Source organism: Pinus tabuliformis, chromosome 9 (genome assembly GCF_031772625.1).
Source record: "Pinus tabuliformis cultivar Carrire ecotype Pingquan chromosome 9, CPIR1, whole genome shotgun sequence".
Taxonomy (NCBI): Eukaryota; Viridiplantae; Streptophyta; class Pinopsida; order Pinales; family Pinaceae; genus Pinus; species Pinus tabuliformis.
The window spans coordinates 226860766-226881044 of NC_142307.1; the positions used below are offsets into that span (position 1 = coordinate 226860766).

The 20279-nt window shown below is 39.4% G+C and overlaps 2 protein-coding genes across 10 annotated transcripts in view; one reads left to right on the forward strand and one right to left on the reverse strand.

Annotated features, from left to right (window-relative positions):
- Positions 1 to 20279, forward strand: part of LOC149148004 (ras-related protein RABH1e-like) — a 479517-nt gene that overhangs the window by 359974 nt on the left and 99264 nt on the right. The window lies entirely within an intron of this gene.
- The window catches only part of LOC149148005 (double-stranded RNA-binding protein 1-like), a 127694-nt gene continuing 109415 nt past the window's right edge, over positions 2001 to 20279 (reverse strand). For all 3 annotated transcript variants that reach the window (XM_089441569.1, XM_089441570.1, XM_089441568.1), the window contains exon 5: positions 2001 to 2152. The gene's annotated coding sequence lies outside the window, so the exon portion shown is untranslated. The remainder of the gene's footprint in view (positions 2153 to 20279) is intronic.

Below are 20279 nucleotides of genomic sequence, written 5' to 3' on the forward strand. Positions count from 1 at the left end.
AATGCCACAACCGCTTGTAATTAGGAAGACAATTAAGATGCTTGAATGTTGAATTGATTTCTAAATGAAGGCATAAATCACCCAATCATACAATGTATGGCACTTTAATTTGGGATACTTGGGATGCACGTTCCTTTAATGAGTTATTTCCATTATTTTCATTAAGTTCCATGCTTCCATGTGCAAATATATACATGTGTATGTTGTTTAGGTAAAGTTGATTGGTTTGTTTCACCTTTCTCTGCAGGGATCAAGGGGAAGTGGCTCGGGAACATGCCCATCAAGGCAACTCTTTGCCACAAATCTAATGTCAAATGCGGGCTTGAAGGGTTTTGACAATGAGGGGAGGTCAAGGGTCATGGGAATTAAATGGAATGGGCATGGGTGCACACCCACCAACCCAATATCTACACTAAACAATACCTTTATTTTTGAGTCAATGCTTTCTTCATTTATTTCAAGAATTGACAATTTCATCAAAGTGCATTAACTATAGGTTGGTGCCCCTCAAAGCTTTATTCCCTCTTTTGTTCTATTTTCAGGTTTGTTGGACAAAAATCTAAGGGGGAGCATCCAAGAAACCCCCTTCTCAGGGGGGGGGAGCCCATACATCTGCCTTTTGGGGAAACACATCCCCCACACTTGTGAAATGTTTCCTCATGTGTTTCCCCAAATTGTTCCCAAAGGAGGATGTGGGGAAACGTGTTCCTCGGTGCCCCAGTCCCTCGGGCATGGGAAATGTGGGGGGCACACCCCCACACTGGGGGACATCCCCATGGAACAATGGTATATACATTGAGAAGTTCCAGTAAAGGATGTAAGAAAAGGATATTTCCTAGAACGTAGCAAAGAAAAAAGGAAACCAGAAACAACTAACAAACAATTAAGATGAGTGACCTGGCAAAAAAAAAGTTACTTGACTAACATAGTGAAGCCTAACTACACCCAAAAAAACACTTGGAAACCTGATAGCAAATCAGCAAACGCTTCAAAAACCAAACCCCTGGATATCAAAGACATACATCTAGGACCAACCATCATAGACCCATGTGGAAGATTTTAGATAGCTGTGGAAGTGACAATATTCTAGAAGGGAGATATTCGTCATTTTCTAACCTGAATGCCAATAAACATGTATATGAAGACATTGGAACAATGGCATATATATTGAGAAGTTCCAGTGAAGGATGTAAGAAAAGGATATTTCCTAGAACGGAGCAAAGAAAAAGGGAAACCAGAAACAACTAACAAACAATGACCTGGAAAATAAAAGTTACTTGACTAACAAACAATTAAGATGAGTGACCTGGAAAATAAAAGTTACTTGACTAACATAGTGAAGCCTAACTACACCCAAAAAAACACTTGGAAACGTGATAGTGATTCAGCAAACGCTTCAAAAACCAAACCCCTGGATATCAAAGACATACATCTAGGACCAACCATCATCAACCCATGTGGAAGATTTTAGATAGCTGTGGAAGTGACAAAATTCTAGATGGGAGATATTCGTCATTTTCTAACCTAAATGCCAATAAACATGTATATGAAGACATTTGAAACGACAATATAAGCACTGGTGCAGGAAGTAAACTCTAATCCTCCACTATTTCAACAATCTAAATGGACAAAATATTTATGTTGCTTAAAAGACTCCAATATGTTTTGTAGAACATAATCTTTGGATAAGCTATTTAAGGAAAAATCAAGACAAATAGCACAAAGAAAATTTAGAAACTCAAAACTTTATTACAAAACCAATGGAAAATCCGAAGCTTGTATAAGTTCAAGAAAAAAACATAGTGCCAGATTAAAACTATTTCATTATAGTATAGCTTATTCTCCCATACATAATGAATTACAGATATTGCACTTGCAAGATTTAAAATGTAATAACAGATGTACAGGTCTATTGGCCTAACAGACACTCTGCCACTAAACCTCATTATGATATACATCCTTGAATGGAAATGTAACAGCACCCAATATCATTGCTGAAATGTGCAAGTTGATGCTTGTTACTCCATTGGACATGGGAGAAGCAGAAACCATGTGCAGCAAAAGGACTTAACCATCCACAAATACTTTCAGAAATTACATCTTCAAGCATTTTCAATAGACCTGTGGTCCAATACCTTCCATCCAAAGAAATCTGGCAAAACACAATATCATATAAAATAAGATTAGACAAACAAAAATGATGCCTTTCACTCATTCCCTGCGTATTCTTTTACTACAAACTTTAACATTGATTAAAAAAAGGATGAAAGAAAGATGTTCAAACCGAATATCTTCCATCCAAAGAAATATGGCAAAACACAATACCATGTAAAAATAATATCAGTCACATAAGAATGATACCTTTCACTTCTTCCCTCATGTACTCACATTAAATTTAACGCTGATCAAAAATATATGAAAGAACGATGTTAAAACTGAAAGGAGACAAATGAAAAACATGTCATACATACAAGTGTAAACAGATGAGACCAATGACGAGAACTCTGCAAGCGACATAAGCAACGTATGTTGCTCACTCTTTGCACCGTGCCGAAAACTCATACAATGAGTTTGCATTGACAGAAGTTAGGTCATGGGATACGATAAAGAGGGAGGGTGAGACTGTACATAAATGGGCAACCATATTTCAATGTAAGCTAGTTGCTGCAACTAAAATAATACAAATATATGCTTTACCCAAGTAATCTGCAACCATAAAATAAATGAAACAATATGTAAAAGATATCAGATCAAAAGGCTACAGTAACATTTTCATATAGATACAATGTTGAAAATTGGTTGTCATTGATGTCAACTCCAGTAGAAGACAGAAGAAGCCCTACATTTCCCGCTTCTGTTATGGAAAATGAACATGATAATGCATGCTAGACCATCATCATCTAATAGTACTCATCATGTCGTTTCCAATGGTAGGTAGCACTCCACGTAGTTCCTCACTGTTGAGGAGATATGTCCTCCTGAAATTGAAGTCCCGAAGTCTTGGTAAAGGCTGCACTATTGTTGGTTCCAAAATTTGGCATAAAATTTAATGACAATAAATGTGGAGAGAATAACTCTGATTTTTACTAAATAAATGTATATATACTATTAATGAACTGAATGATGGTTTTTTACAATGAGGGTCCCTGGGGCTTATATACTGCCATGGGTACCTTTTCGGGAAAGGGTATTATAAATAAAAATACATATAAAATAATATAAATGATGTAAAACTATAATAATAAATAAATAATGATTAATTAATAACTAGTTAATGAAAAGGTTTGTCCCTAAGGACATAAACGTTGGTGAAAAGGTACATGCCTAAGGTATATACGCAGACCCTCACCCTCATTGTAATCATCTCATATCTCATCAATTTTTATATAATATTTAATGTACAATTATTATCCTATTATGGATGTAAACGTCTTCCAAGCCTTTTGAAGATTACTCCGCTACATATATGTGATCTGAATTGGATCATTATATTGTTTGTCATCCATCTCGATACATTTGGAGTGGAAAAAGTGGAGGAATCAGCTCACGTGGCCGTTTTTACCAGCAGGACCCAGTTTGGCGAAATGGGGTTTGAAACCTTCCGGGAGCGTTTTGAGGCATCAAACGACGTTTTTTGGGGGTAAAACTTGCCCGCTTTAGCAAAGCACCTTTTCATGCTATTCTACACACAGAAAGCTTTCCGAACAGCACAAGAATTGCATCAATCAGAGTCCATATGCAAAAGTTATGCCACTCAGAAGTTGACCTTCTTGTTTTCACACCTATAGTTCAAGAGGATGTCGCGTCAGTCTCCATTATTCATGGAAAAGGGGCTAGCCACATGTTTGTGATGTAAAATATTCTAGAAGAGTCTATTTTGTAACTCTAGTTAAGAGTTATGTAGTCAAACTTAACCCCTAGTAGGTTATCGGGTTGTGTTATAATCGGGCCACTAGAGAGGAAGAGGCATTACTTCTTTGTACCTGCAGCCATATTTCCAGAGAGAGAAAGAGAGCGAAGCGACCTCACCTTCCAACTGAGTTTTCTCCTGAAAGGGTTTCCCAGAGAGCATATCTTGTGTCTTATGTGTGTGTGAGCTTATTTTGTCATTCTCTTCTTTTTAGCATAATTTACTTTTAAAATGCATGCATTAATTACAGTAAGATCTATAGGTCTAGAAATTAAATAAAATTGTGAGTGTAGAATCTCGGATTTTTAATATAATATTCTCAGATCTGTTGTGAAGAACTATCCAGTGGAATCTCCACGGTCGTTTACGGATCATTTGGTATCAGAGCAGGTTTCTTTGGATATTTTGTGGAGATTGCAGGGATCTAGATCAGCTAGGCTGAAAATCATAAAACCCTAATCATGGGCGACGAATTTGTAAATGAACCTCGTGATCTTGCAAAGGTGAGGTTTTCGCGGCTCGAAAAACAAGTTGCGATATAAACTGCAATGTAAACCTCCTCATGGCGGCCCTAAGCAATAAGTTGGGGATATTTGGAGAAGAAGGGGGTTCAAATGCAGAGGACAAATCAGAAGGGGGATCGAGAAGACGTAGCTAACCAGCTGAAGAAAGAACCCAGAAAAGATCAACCCAGTTCGAGTGTCGTGAACCAATCCCTGTTTAAAGTGAAAGCAAAAGTCAATATCAAGCCATACCATGGCGAGATCGACGCTCTAAAGTTGAACCACCAATTGCAGCAACTGGAAATTTATTTCAGTGTCCATCACATCGAGGAAGGGCAGAAGATCTCATTCACGCGGCTGCAATTGGAGGGCCATGCACTGACTTGGTGGGAGAGCCACAAGGAAACCCTGAGGTTGGAGGGAGAACCTCCAGTGACTAAGTGGGAGGATTTCAAAACCCTCATTAAGTCATAGTTTTATCCCATTTAGATCGTGGAAGACCAGTGGATCCGGTGGCATTACTTCAGGCAAAAGTCGGGCCAAAGCGTGCAGGAGTACACCACAAAATTCAGAAAGATGGCTATAATGTTGGGTATCTCTTCAAGAACCCAGATGTACTCCTCAAGTATTTGGGGGGTTTGCACCGCCATCTGCGTAAGCAAGTGATGTTGTTCAAGCCCAAAACAGTGGACGGGGCTTGTGTGCAGGCACAGTACCTGGAGAACATAGGCCTGAAAGGAGCGCAATCAATTGGATCGAAGCAATAGGAGCAACAAGACGCTTCTAAGGATGGGAAGAAGAAGTAAAAATGGGGAAAAGATAAAAAGATGGCAGCCACAGCACACAAGTGCAAAGATCCTAGCAACCATTGCAACATTGATGGCCATACAGAGAAGAAGTGTTGGAAGTTGCATCCATAGCTAAACCCGAAGAACAAGAAGAAAGATAATAAGAAGAAGAATCTCATGGCCACTGATTCGAGCAACCAAGTTGAAAGCAGCTCGGACGTGGATGAGAAGATCGTTTGTACATCAGTGCAGAAGGAGGTGAATCTGAGTAGCCTTCAGCAACAGGAAGAAAAAGAAATGACCAAACTCTTCCATGTAAAGATACAGGTCAAGAAGACGAAGCTTGATGCTCTGTTTGACTCAAGATCGCAAGAAAATCTCATTGCAACAGATCTAGTCAAGAAGTTGGGGCTGGAAGTTCATGATCATCCAAACCCATATCCACAGGGATGGGTACATAAGGATGCAGAACTGAAGGTAACAAAACAGTGTAAAATTAGATTTGCTATCAATGTTGATTTTATTGATGAAGTAGATCTAAATGTGGTTCCCCTTGATGTATGTGGAGTCATGTTTGGGAGTCCATACATGTACATGCGTGAAGCAATATTCATGAGGAGAGCTAACCAGTGCCGACTCATCAAGGATAGAAAATCATTCATCATCAATGCACACAAAGGCAAGTCGAAAATTTCACTGGTAAGTGTCAACCAAGCCAAGAAATTTATCAGTTCCAGCAAGAAATATGTTTTATTGTTTTTAAGAGAAAATCAGTCTGTGGAGGAGTCAATAAGAGGCAAGGCATCCCTAGAGGGGTGTACTAAGAAACAAAAACAACAATTGGAGGAGTTGTTACAGGCATACAAGGACCTGTTCCAAGAACCTAAAGGGCTACCCCCTAAGAGAGAAGTGAAGCACGAGATCCAGCTATTGCCAAACTTCCCATTGCCAAATATTGGGTTTTACAGGCAGTGTGTTATAGAAGCAAGTGAGGTGAAGAAACAGTTGCAGCAGCTGCTGGAACAAGGTGTCATTCGACCGAGTACATCACCATGTGGTTCACCCATCATCATTGTGCCAAAGAAGGATGGGACTTTGCAGATGTGTATAGATTACAGGGCGTTGAATAAAATCACGCTCAAGAATAGATACCCCCTGCCCAGGATAAACGATATGCTAGATCAGTTGCCGCAAGCAAAGTATTTCACCCAACTAGACTTGAAGTCTAGATACCACCAAGTTCGAGTCAAAGAAGAAGATACATGGAAGATCGCCTTCAAAACCAGGCAAGATTTGTATGAGTAGTTAGTTATGTCATTTGGCCTATGTAATGCACCACCAATATTTATGAGATTAATGAATGATGTATTGTGCCATTTTATAGATTCATTTGTTATTGTCTATTTGGATAATATATGGGTATATAGTGCTACCTGGGAGGAGCATATTTCACATTTGACATAGGTGTTGGAAACATTGAAGAAGCACCAGCTGCTAGCAAATCTCAAGAAGTGCGAGTATGCGCAACAATCCTTGGTGTATTTGGGATATGTGATTGGTGGAGGAGAATTGAAGATAGATCCTTCCAAGATGGAGGCCATCATGAAATGGTTAGTGCCTACTAATGTTACTGAAGTTAGGAGTCTCATTGGAGCAGCACAGTACTTGAGGAAATTCATAGCCTCATTTTCAAAATTAGCAGCACCGCTTCACGCCATAACAGTGAGTGGCAAAAGTTTCCAGTGGGGAAAAGGTTAGCAAAAGGCTTTCGATGAGTTAAAGAAGAAGATAAGTGAAGCACTAGTTCTGGCATTACCAAAATTGCAACGACCCTTTTAAGTGGAGACATATGCGAGTGGGTATGCTATGGGAGCTGTCTTGATGCAAGGAGGAAGGCCTGTATGTTACCACTCTGAATTTTTTCATGGGTCAGTGCTTAACTACCCTACCTATGATAAGGAGCTCTATGCCATGGTGCAAGATGTGAAGAAGCGGAAGCACTATCTGATGGGAAAGGAGACAATAATCCACATCGATCACCAGTCGTTACAATACCTGCAGGCCCAGAATAAGCTACAACAGACCAGGCATTACAAGTGGATGGGGTTTTTACAGCAATTTCATTTGGTGATCAAGTATAAGAAGGACAACACAAACAAGTTGGCTGATATGCTTTCAACGCCACCCACATCAAAGATTACAACTTTGGGGATGCTTATGCACATGGAGCCATTCACCCATGATGCATACAAAGAGGCATATTCAGAAGATGAGGACTTCAAGGAAGTGTATCAATAGTTGCAAAGTCAGAGACGTGCATGACGGCTACAACACCATTGACTACCATCTCCAGGATGGGTTACTCTCCAGGCTGGATAAGCTATGTGTTCCTAAAGGTGAACGTTTGCAGCTGATTAGAGAGGCTCACACCTCCAGGGTTGCAGGGCACTTTGGTGTAGAGAAGATCGTGGCTAACTTGCAGTGGTATTTGTATTGGCCCAAGATGCAAGAACAAGTAGCTAGGTTCATAAGAGGATGCATGCTTTGTTGTACCAACAAGCCTAGCAACAAGAAACAGGGTCTGTATCATCCCTTGCCTGTACCTATTCGTCCTTGGGAAAGCATTTCCATGGACTTTGTGGGAGGTTTACCGACAACTAGGAAGGGACATGACTACATGTTCGTGGATGTTGACAGGTTCAGCAAGATGTGTGTTCTAATGCCCTGTAAAAAGACCATCAGAGGACAAGAAGCAGCAAACTTGTTCTCTGGACAGCTCTGGGTACACTTTAGGATACTAAGGAGCAACATTTCAAACAAGGATACAAGATTTCTCAGTTCATTCTGGACTACATTGTGGGAGAAGATGGATACGAAGTTGAAGAGATCTACAACATTCCATCCACAGACAGATGGGCAGACAGAAGTAGTCAATAGGATTTTGGTGCAGCTTCTAAGGGGTTACAAACAGAAGCATCCGAAGACCTAGGACGAAAATCTGGTATATATACAACATTCTTATAACAGAGTGGTCCACACTTCTACAGGAAAGTCCATATTTGAAACTTGTTTTGGATATTTTCCACCTTCACCTTTGGATATTGCATATGGGAAACAAGGAAGAGTGAGGGAAGATCTTACAGGAGATGCTTTGAGGGCTGAAAAATATATAGGGAAGATCAGGCAGATCCATATACAAGTATAGGAAACACTACAGCAGTCGCAGGAGAAGTATAAGGTTGGGCATGATCAGCAAAGAACAGAGAAAACATTCAAGGTGGGAGACAGAGTATAGCTACAGTTGAACAAGGAGAGGTTGCAGGGGCATGTTAAGAAAATCAAGGCTCTAAGGTATGGTCCCTTTAAGATACTGGAAAAGGTGGGTGATAATGCCTATCGACTCAGTTTACCACCATATATGCGCATTTACTCAGTTGTAAATATGGAGAATTTGAAACTCTATGAGCCTTCCATGCTAGATCAGGAAGAGGAACAAGTCGTACCTTCTGTGGAGGATTTGGCACCAAATGCTCAGGGAAAGTTGATAGAAGATACGGTTTTGCAAAAGAGGTCCAGAACTACAAGACAGGGGCAGCTTGACCTTTGGCAGATTGGGTTGAAGGGACAACCTCCAGGAAAAGCTAAATGGTACACCAGAAAGAAGGTGGAGGAAAATTTTCCTCACCTCATTCAGTAAAAGCTTTTGGGGACCAAAAGCCTCCCAAAATGGGGAGGTGTGATCCAAATTGGATCACTATATGGAGGAATCATCTCACGAGACCATTTTTACTGTCGGGACCCAATTCGGCGAAACGGGGTTCGAAACCTTCCAAGAGCGTTTTGAGGCATCAAACGACGTTTTTTTAGGGTAAAACTTGGTCGCTTTAGCAAAGCACCTTTCATGTTATTCTACACCAGAGTTTTTAAAATCGGAACCAGTGATCGGACCAGTCCACCTAATGAACCGGTTTACCGACCGGAACCGGTCTAACCGGGACTGCTTTGGTCTAAACGAACCGGTTTTAAAAAAATACATTAAATAATTAATTTTTAATGAAACAAAACTATTTTTATGATGTAAAACCATGATTCCAAGCCAATAGAGACAAAATATGCAAAGTTTGCTCATTTATATACCATGTAAAGGTGAATATATCAAAATGGCACCGAGTGCAATACATATCATCGACAAAATAGAAAAATACATAAGAAATGAGGCTCTAAATGGCCTATAAAGTCTAAAAACAATGTTGTAAGCTATGAGGCCATTGGCCTACTACAAGCCTACAGTGTACACATGATCAATCATCAAGTTCATAACCACTACTAGACACAAGATCATCATCAGGAGCTACATAGACATCATCTGGTTCAGAGTCTGAGGATGCCTCAGCCTGATCTGCAACCTCAGTATCAATGCCACCAATGACAATAGGAGTGGACCTAATGAAAGCACGAGTTTGTCGACCTGCATGACTAGTGCCTTCCATTGCTTCTTTGCCTTTCCTTGATGCCGCTACTGATCCTGGTTCTGATGCCACCACATAATCTGCTTCAACCCCTGCTAAAGCCATGTCGATATCAAAATCAGCCTCAAACACAGGTTCTTCAGTCTCCTCCACCCATTCTGATGTTGGATCAATATCGTCCAACACAATGGGATCTAGATCAGGAGTTTTGCTCATCATTTGGAGCTCTGATTGCATTTATTGTTTACCCCCAAACCATGAAATCCTGAAAACCATTAAGTCTGCTGAATTTTGAGTGAAATCTAAAATTCTAGTTTCTCCATATGAAATCCAATGAGGTCGAAACCACTCTCAAACATCCTGAGACATTTCATGGTAATGTTAAAAATTTAAGTAAAAGGATGAAGATAAAAATTAAAGGAAATGTCACTTTTACTTTAAGAATTTAGCATTACCATTAATTGCCAACATTGTTAGGGTTGAAACACCCTTAGTTTCCCCCCAAAACCCCTAAACCACAATCAGGAATACGCTTTTTGCAAGTTTCGGTGGGCATGCCTAAAACCGACCGGTTCCGTCCTAAACCGGCCGGTTTTTCACCGGTTAGGGTAAAAAATAGGCGAAAGGGCCTTTCCAACCGGGTTTTCTGGCCGGTTTAGATCGGCGGCCTTGCTAACCGGCCGTTAGACCGGTAACCGGTTTTTTAAAACGGTTTTGAAAACTATGTTCTACACACATAAAGCTTTCCAACAACGCAAGAATCGTGTCAATCGGAGTCTGTATGCAAAAGTTATGCCACTCAAAAGTTGACCTTCATGTTTTCACACCTATAGTTCGGGAAGATGCCGCGTCAGCCCCTATTATTCATGGAAAAAGAGCTAGCCACATGTTTGTGATGTAAAAGACTCTATAAGAGTCTATTTTGTAACTCTAGTTAAGAGTTGATGTAGTCAAACTTAACCACTAGTAGGCTATCAGGTTGTGTTATAACCGGGCCACTAGAGAGGAAGAGGCATTCCATTCTTTCGAGAGCATTTGTTCCATAGATGAGCAAAGATAGCCAGCAGAGATAGGAGGTAGAGCACACAGAGAGGATTTGTACACTATAGCAGCCCACGGGCATTACTTCTTTGTACTTGCAACCATATTTCCAGACAGAGAAAGAGAGCGAAACGACCTCACCTTCGAGCTGGGATTTCTCCCGAAAGGGTTTCCCAGAGACCATATCTTGTGTCTTATGTGTGTGTGAGCTTATTTTGTCATTCTCTTCTTTTCTGCATAATTTACTTTTACATGCATGCACTAATTACAGTAAGATCTACAGATCTAGAAATTAAATAGAACTATAATAGTGTAGAATCTCGGATTTTTAATATAATATTATCAGATCTATTGTGACGAATTGTCCAGTGGAATATCCACGGCAGTTTACGGATCAATATGAACCTTGTTCGTTACATTGGTATCAGAGCATTCCTTTGAGTATATGAACTTTGCTCATTACATTGGTATCAGACCAGTCAATAGCAAAACTCAAGAAGAGGATCAATCAGTTGAAGGAAAAACACATTCACATGTTACAATCCAAATGATGAAAATTCCAAACGAAGATTGTGTACCTAATTCAACAACCATAGTACTTGAAGTAAATCAAGAAACAGCCACACACAAGATAAGGGAAAGTCCAACTAGAAGAACTCTGTATTGACGTCTGAATCACAAAAGTAGACAACTAAATCAATCTACATATTTGAACCAATCAGAATGGAAGCAACAGATTTATGTTCCAAGGAATACTGAAGTTTGCAAAATCCAGTCGTATGATAACAATTCATTACCAATTTCCAATGATCGAAACATTCCACAAAAGATTAATCTAGGACAGCCAGATCCATTCTCAGACCAACAATTTTATCTATCACTTGAAGGATCCTACCGTCTTGTGTCAACAAAGACGACAATTCCACGACGAGAAGACACTCAAAACAGGAAAAGAGATCAAGCCCCTGCATCAGTGAGCTTTGAGGACAAAGTTATGATCGTGGCCTTTCGTCTAATTACACTAAATAATTTTTACATAACATTGCCTCCCTCTTGAAAAGATGCTTTGTCCTCAAAGCATACGTAACGACAAGTGTTTTTGGCAAAATGCTTTTGTCTCCCAAGAGGCTTCTTCTTCTGGTAGATTCTTTCACTTGATAAGGTATTCTTTAATTACTTGTGAACATAACTTCTTCTCTCTGGTGGTGATGATCCCCTTTGGTTCTAGAATGAGCTTGCCTTCATCATCTAACATTGGTAGGGTAGTTTGTGCTGATTGGTGCTTGCCCAATGCCTTTTTAAGAGAAGATACATGAAAAACGTTGTTAACTCTACTATTATCAGGAAGGCTTAACCTATATGCCACTTGGCTGATTTTTTTGTTGATCTGGTACGATCCGTAGAATTTCAGTGCCAACGTGTTTTTACCCTTCTGCTTTAGGGATACTTGTTTGTAAGGTTGAAGCTTAACAAATACCCACTCTCCAACTTCAAATTCTCTTTCTGATCTATGCTGGTCAGCTTGTTGTTTCATGCGATTCCTTGCAATACTTAGATTTTCTTTCAATGCTTGAAGGATTTTTTGGGTCTCTTCCAACTGGTCTTTAACTATCAGAACTCTAGTTTTGGTGAAGGCCAAGTCTTTCCATTTAGGAGGTTCATAGTTGTACAAAGCTTGAAATGGGGTCATCTTTGCAGAGGTGTGATACGTTGAATTGTACCACCACTTAGTGAGGTGTAACCACTGAGCCCACTTATTTTGCTTATCTGTTGCATAACAACGAAGGTAAGCTTCTAAGCATTTATTGACAGTCTCGGTTTGTCCGTCTGTTTGAGGATGATATGCTGAACTCATGTTGAGGTATGTCCCAACATGTTTGAAGAGTTCCCTCTAGACATTCTCTTTAAATTTGGCATCTCTATCACTAACAATGACTTTGGGAAAACCATGTAATATGTAGACATTTTTACAAACCATCTCAGCAATCTCTTTGGTTGAATCTAATTTCTTCATCCCTATAAAGTGTGCATATTTTGTGAGTCTATCGACTACTATGAGAATTTTGCCCTTTCCGTCTGACATGGATAATCCCTCAATAAAATCCATACTTCTTCCCACTTTTAATTAGGAATATTCAAGGGATGGAGTAGGCCAGGGGTCTTAACGCTTTCACTTTTATTCCTTTGGCATTGATCACATTCTGCTACATATTTTTTAATATCATTACTCATTCCTTTCTAGAAAAAAGACTAACGTGTGTTATAGTAGGTTTTAAAGCAACCTACATGTTCGGTTGACAATGAATCATGGGATTCTTTGAGTACTTTGGCTTTAAATTTGGAATTTGGACTTAGGTAAATTCTCCCCCTATACCACAGAATATCATTTTTCCATTCAAATGTTGAATTTTGAGGAGGGTTATTAATTATAGCACTTGTTTTTGGATCCTTTGCATATTCACTTCGAATTTCATTAAGCCATTCTAGGACAACTGAAATTGCAAGTAATGATGATTCTTCGTCTTTCCTGGATAGAGCATTTGCTACTACATTGTCTTTCCCTTTCTTATGTAATATATCCATGTCGAATCCAACAGTTTTTTTGATCCATTTTTGTTGTTCTATAGATAGTGTTTTCTATTGGAGGAATTGTTGAAGATTGTTATGGTGTGTTCATATTAAGAATTTACTTCCCAAAAGATATTGTCTCCACTTGGCTAATGCGTGCATAACGGCAAACATCTCCTTGTTATAATGTAGACTTGAGACATTCTTTCTTGTTGAGCTTCCTGCTTTCAAACACAATTGGGTGACCATCCTGCATTAACACTGCTCCTATGCCAAAACCTGAAGTGTCACACTCAATTACAAACAGCTTTAAAAAATCTGGAGTTGCTAATACAAGTGCATTAGACATAATTTCCTTCAAATCTTCAAAACACTTCTCAGTTTCCTCATCCCATCGAAATGAGTTCTTATTTAGAAGGTTTGTTAGAGGTGTAGTTACATGGGAAAAGTTTTTAATAAACCTTCGATAGTACCCAGTCAACCCTAAGAATCCTCTTAACTTGGAGATGTTAACTAGTTTGGGCCATTCTTTAATAGCCTTGATCTAATTAGGATCTACTTTTACTCCTTCCTTGGATATTATGTGTCTGAGGTACTCTACTTCTTCTTTTCCGAAGGTGCGCTTTGACATCTTTGCATAGAACTAATGTTCTTCTAATATAGTGAGAACTTGCTCCAAATGTTGTAGATGCTCATTCCATGTTTTGCTATAGATTATAATATCGACAAAGAACACTAACGCAAACTTCCTTAGATACGGACGAAATACCTCATTAAGGGTGGCTTCGAAGGTTGTCAGAGCATTAGTTAATCCGAAGGGCATTACGTTAAATTCATAATGACCTTCATGTGTTCGAAAAGCAATTTTTGCTATGTCTTCCAACCTTATCTTTATTTGGTAGTACCCTTATCTCAAATCTAATTTTGAAAAGTATTTAGCTCCATGTAGTTCATCCAGCGTTTCATCGATAAAAGGATTCGGAAATTTATTCTTAATAGTTATCTTGTTTAGCGCTCGGTAATCTACACATAGTCTAAACGATCAATCTTTTTTTCGAACTAATAAAACTGGAGCAGCATATGGACTTCTACTTTTTGTGATAATACCACATTTTAAAAGATCCTAAACTATTCTCTCAATTTAAAATTTTTGATGATGTGGATATCGATACGGTTTGATGTTGACGAGATTTGGTCCTGATTTGACTTCTATTATGTGCTCGATTTCTCTTTTAGGAGGCATCTTCATTGGAAGGTCTTAGAACACTTTTTCGTGCTTTTGAATTAGTTCTTGAACTTCATGGGACTCCTTTGTTAACCAAATTCGAAATTAGCATTTCTAATTGATGACACTGCACTAAATAAGTTGGTGCTCCCTTTCGAATCATTTTCATCATCTGGGATGATGATACAATTTGATTCTCAAGGCACTGGAACCCATATAACTTGTATTTCTGCCCTTCCCATTTAAATTTTATAAATTGCTTTTGATGGTTGGCAGAGTAAGTGCCTAAGGTTTGTAGCCATTGAATACCTAGGACCACATCCACTCCTCCTAATGGTACAGTGTAGAACGAAGATTCTAGATTATAGTCTTGAATTTGTAATTTGACTTTATGGCATTTCCCTACTTCTACAAGTTTCTTACCATCAACGACCATAACTTTCATGTTGGGCATGGGAAATGGAAAAATGTTGAGCCTTTTTGCCATAGTTGAGTCCAAAAAGTTGTGGGTGCTATTGGTATCGATTAGAACCATTACGTTGCTCTTTTTGATATGTCATTTTAACTTTAATGTTTGGGGCTAAGATATACCTATCATGGCCAATAATGACACTTGCGAAATATTCTCGTTATCGGGTTCTGGAGAAAATTGTGGAGAATTTTCAAATTCTACGTATGATTCTTCACTACCTGAATCATTGGTTGTTTCACATATATACAGGTTCTTGGTTTCTTTTCCCTTAGCACATCAATGTTTAGGGTCCCATTTTTCGCCACAACATATGCACTTACCTTCTTTCATTCTTTGCATTTCCAAATTAGTTTTGTCTCCTTCACGAAGATGTGGTGGAACATACTTTGTATTATCCATGTTCGCAGTTTGGGGAAATCTCTGTCTCAAATATACTCTTTCAACTTTTGGCCACTGCATTTTTTCGTGCTTCTTTTCAGCAACTTTTGCTTTCTAGGGCCTAGACTTGATCATGAAGCTGCCAAAATGCTCTACTCCTTGCTGCAATAGCACAAATCACTTGCCAAATGAAAATATTAATGAGCAAACACGCCCTTTTCTTTCCCGCACTAAGCTTAGCGAGTCCTAGAAACAGGACACGTGTCCCAAAATCGCGACACGCTTTTGAAAATCGTGACACGACCTCGGATTCTACGTGTCATATGATTTGGACACGAATCCGGACCGAATCGTGTCGGATTCGTTGGATTCGGGATTCGTAGGGGGTTTAGGACAAATCCGGTGACTTAGTGGAGTAGCCATCGGACTACAGTCCTACATCCTGAATCTCTTCAAGATCTCTATAGCATATCTCTCTTGTCCAAGGAAGATTTTATCCTTCTACTGCCAAACTTCCAACCCTAGGAAATAATGCATTTGTCCCATATCCTTCATGTCAAATTTTGTGGCTAGATTCTTCTTGTAGTCCTCGATTATCCTAGATGAACTTGTCAGAAACAGATCATCCACATATAATACTAGTATTAGAGGCTCACCTTCTACAACCAAATAGTACAGATTGGGATCAACATCACTCTTGACGAACCCCATTTTCTGCAAGTAGCCATCAATTCAACCGTACTATGCTCTAGGTGCCTGTTTGAGCCCATAAAAGGCTTTCGTCAATCTGCATACATGAGACTTCTTCTCATGTGTCTCAAACCCTTTTGGTTGTTCAATGTATACTTCCTCTTCTATTACTCCTTTCAAGAATGTCGTCTTGACATCCATCTAATGAATTTCCCACCCTATCTGAGCTGCAAGAGATATCACGGTTCTAATAGATGTATACCTGGCTAATGGGGCGAAGGTCTCTTTGTAATCAATTCCTTCCTTCTGAATATACCCCTTACCCACAAACCTGGCTTTGTATTTTTCCACATTGTCATCTGCAGCGTATTTAATCTTGTAGATCCATCTCGAACCTACCACTGATCTGTCTTGAGGCCTAGGCACTACTTCCCAAACATCATTCACCATTATAGAGTTGTATTCCTCTACCATCGAATCCAACCAAACTTGATGTTGAGCGGCCCCCTGAAAACTGGAAGGCTTCCCATCCTAAGCTACTAATCCCTGATATCTATCTGGTTGTTTTCACTCCCTTTTATTGTTTCTTGGTGCACCGATGAAATCTTCTGCATCCCACAGAATCTATCAAAGTTCCCTGCTAGTTTTTCCTCTGGGAGCAGGTGCTTCTGTTAGCTCTTCCTCTTCCTGTGATTCTTCTAGTTCTGAGGAAGAATTCTTGTTTTCCGCTAGTTGGAGTGGTTTGACCAACAACTCATCTTTTTACTACTCCTCGAAAGGCATTTCTCGAGTTTTTTTGAAGGCCCTATCTTCCATGAACTTCACATCTCGTCGAACTACTAACTTCTTGTTCCCTGGAAGATAGATTATATATGCCTTAGCATTCTCGCTATATCCCACTAGATATCCTTTCTCTGCAGTTTGATCTAACTTCTTCCTTTTCTCCTCGGGTATACGGCAATATGCTAAACTCCCAAATATCCTGAAATGGCCGACTTCAGGTGTCTTTCCGGTGAAGACATTCTCTGGAATAATCTTGCCCAATGCCCTATGAGGAGTTCTATTTTGGACATAGACTGTCGTGCTACATGCTTCTACCCACCAGAATGTTGGCATATCCTAAACATACATCATGGCCCTAGTTTCTTCCATGATAGTCCTGTTCTTCCTTTCTACTACTCCATTCTGCTCTAGATTGTAAGGAGTTGTCCACTCTCTTCTGATGCCCTCCTTAGTGCAAAAATCAGTGAAGTCCTTATCGACATATTCTCCACCACTATCTAATCGCAAAACTTTTATTTTCTTCCCTATCATGTTCTCCAATAGAGCCTTGAACTCTTTGAATCCACAGAAAACTTCATCCTTGGTTTTCAGAAAATAAATCCAAGTTTTCCTTGAGTAGTCATCAATGAAGGTGACAAAGTATTTGGCACCACTAAGAGCTTTAGTGGACATAGGTCCGCAGATATCTGAGTGTATCAATCCTAATACACTCTTGGCCCTATTTTTACTTCTAGGAAATGTTGCTTTGGCATACTTGCCCAGAGCACATCCTCCGCATACATCATCTCGTTCTGTGCTAAGATCTGGAACTCCTATTATAGTTTTCCTGAGAATTCTCAAAACCCCATGGTGCAAATGTCCCATTCTTATGTGCCATAGTTCATTCAAATCCTTGTCTCCATTACTGCCTATCAGTGCCATTGGTGATTCTAGTTGTAACCTGTACAACTTGTTACTTTTGATTTCGATTTGTACTTGCTTTTTCCAGCTCGGGTGTTTGACGTATACTTTCTCCTTAATGAAGAAAACGTCATAGCCCTTGCCTTGAAGTTGCGATATGGAAAGTAAGTTCATCCCCAGTCTTGGCACATGCAGCACATTGGTAGCACAGAATCGTTCTCTTGTTTCTGTTTGAAAAACTATCGTACCCTTCCCTACTGGAGTACACTTTGCCTTATTCCCCATGGTAATCTGAAAATTCATCCTTTCCTCCTGATAATCTGAAAAACATTCCTGAATTCTTGTCATATGCCAAGAGGCTCCACTGTCTATATACCATACCTCTGATGATGCAAAGCTTGTCACACAAGCAACTTCTTCTTCTAATCTGAAAGCCAGCATAGAGAAATCGAAATTACTGTCTCTTGTGCAATTTTCTAAAAATTTGCACAAGTCTTCTAACGTGGATGCCTCTGCATCATGATCTCGACCCATAATTGATTTTCCCTTCCTGTCTCTGATTACTTGCTCTAATACCATGTGAAGATTCTAGTACTGCAACAACTGATTTATTTTACCTACTTATTTTCCAATAAGTTATTTACGAAAACCCTTTAGTAAATATTAAAATAAATTCAACTGCAGATATTGCACCATAATATAGAAACAAATACATGCACAAGAATCAAACACATCAACACAAATATTTTTGGACAATTGTCCCTGGAAAAACCAAATGCGGGAAAATCGGTGTGACAGAAGAGGATTTTATTATTAAGCTTTTCTCGAGTACAACTAGGGTGCCAAATTGGCTCACCCAACAGAGACAAATCCTCTAGCGCCTCCCCTAGGCTCAACATCTGTCCATCTAGCCTCAATGCAGCTCTTAGACCCTCTGCGTTGGCATCTACCTCACTGTGTCAACACTTGGCCTCTCTACGTCACCCACACAAGCCCTCCAGTGACTGCGCAGTCCAGTTGCCTCTGCGTCTTCCTAAGTAGCTCTACGTCTGCCTCTCTGAACTCTGCGTTGGTCCTCCGGCATTGTTCCTGCCTCTCTGTTATGTACTCGCTACCTCTTGCTGCAATCCAGACCTCTAGTTCGAATTTCTCAGCAAGCCCCGCTCCAGAAATCGAACTGACTGGTCTCCCTCAGTATGTCTCCAACTGACCCTCAAGCCTTCTCTTATACTTTTCCTGTTGATGAATCAATGGCCAAGATTAAGTCCCTAATCAACGGCTAATATTAGAATAGACTTGATCTTCGTCTCTTAGAAGCTTCTCATCCTTATCTTTATTAATACCCATTAATATTTTTATTTTCCTAAGTTTAGACTTAGGAACTCATTAAAAATATTAATTATTTTAATAACTCTTCATCCGGATGGAATTTTCCAAAACGATTTCTGGGTCTTGGAGATCTCATGTGCTTTAGCCTCTCCACCAAGTTTCATAGCTAGAGCACATTCGATGCTACCCCAAATCAACACTTAATGTCCTGAGAAGAAGAAAAGGAAGGGCAAGCAATAGTAGCAGAAAGAAATTGTAAAAGTGTAGAAGCTTCCTTGAGAGTAGATGAACTTGCATTTAGAATAGAAATAAACTTCTCCATAGTGTCATGCCTTTCAATTAACACTATTTCTAGAGTCAAATGATATGTGGAGAGTGGAGCATCTAGACACATTACAATCAACAAATCAGTGTCTATCAAATTAGAAGAACAAGATTATATCAAACCAGTGGAACTCGATGATTGGGATAGGTTTTATCTCATTCTACATGCCAAAATGGAAGGCTCTTGATTCACATGAGATATTGTATGTTGCAGGTTTAACCAAGAATCATTTGGTTTCTTGTCTAACATATCTAATGTGTATCGTTGAGTTTGATGATCAACGAGTGATCATCAAAAAGAACAACCCTAATCCTAGTCGCGTTTTGGCTAGAGGAGCCCATGAGGATGGCCTTTACAAATTGCTAGCAAATACTATTAGGCATGGAGCTTTGGCACATAGCAATAACAATTTCTCAAAGCTTTGGCATAAAAAATTAGGTCACTTACATTATGTAGTTGACTCTCTTGAAAAACATGCTACAATAAACTGTATTGGATTATTATATTGTTTTTCATCCATCTAGATGTTTCTAGGGTGGAAAAATTAGAGAAAACAACTTACAGTAGTAGTTTAGTTGCAGGAAACAGTTTGGAGAATTAGGGTCAAAATCCTTCCATGGCCAGTTTGATGCCTTAAATGATGTTTTTTGGTGCTCAAACTTTGTTAGTAAATGTTGCGCCCCAAATGCTATTATACACACAAAGACCTTCCAATGGTCCATGAAAAACATCAATCGAAAATTGAATTCAAAAGCTATGCCCCCCAGAAGTTGACCTATCATGATTAAGTACCATAATTCGAGAGGATGCCACGTCAACCCCCATTACTCATGGAAAAGGAGCTAGCCACATGGTGACTATGAAGAAGACTCTAGAAGGGTCGAGTTGTAACTCATGT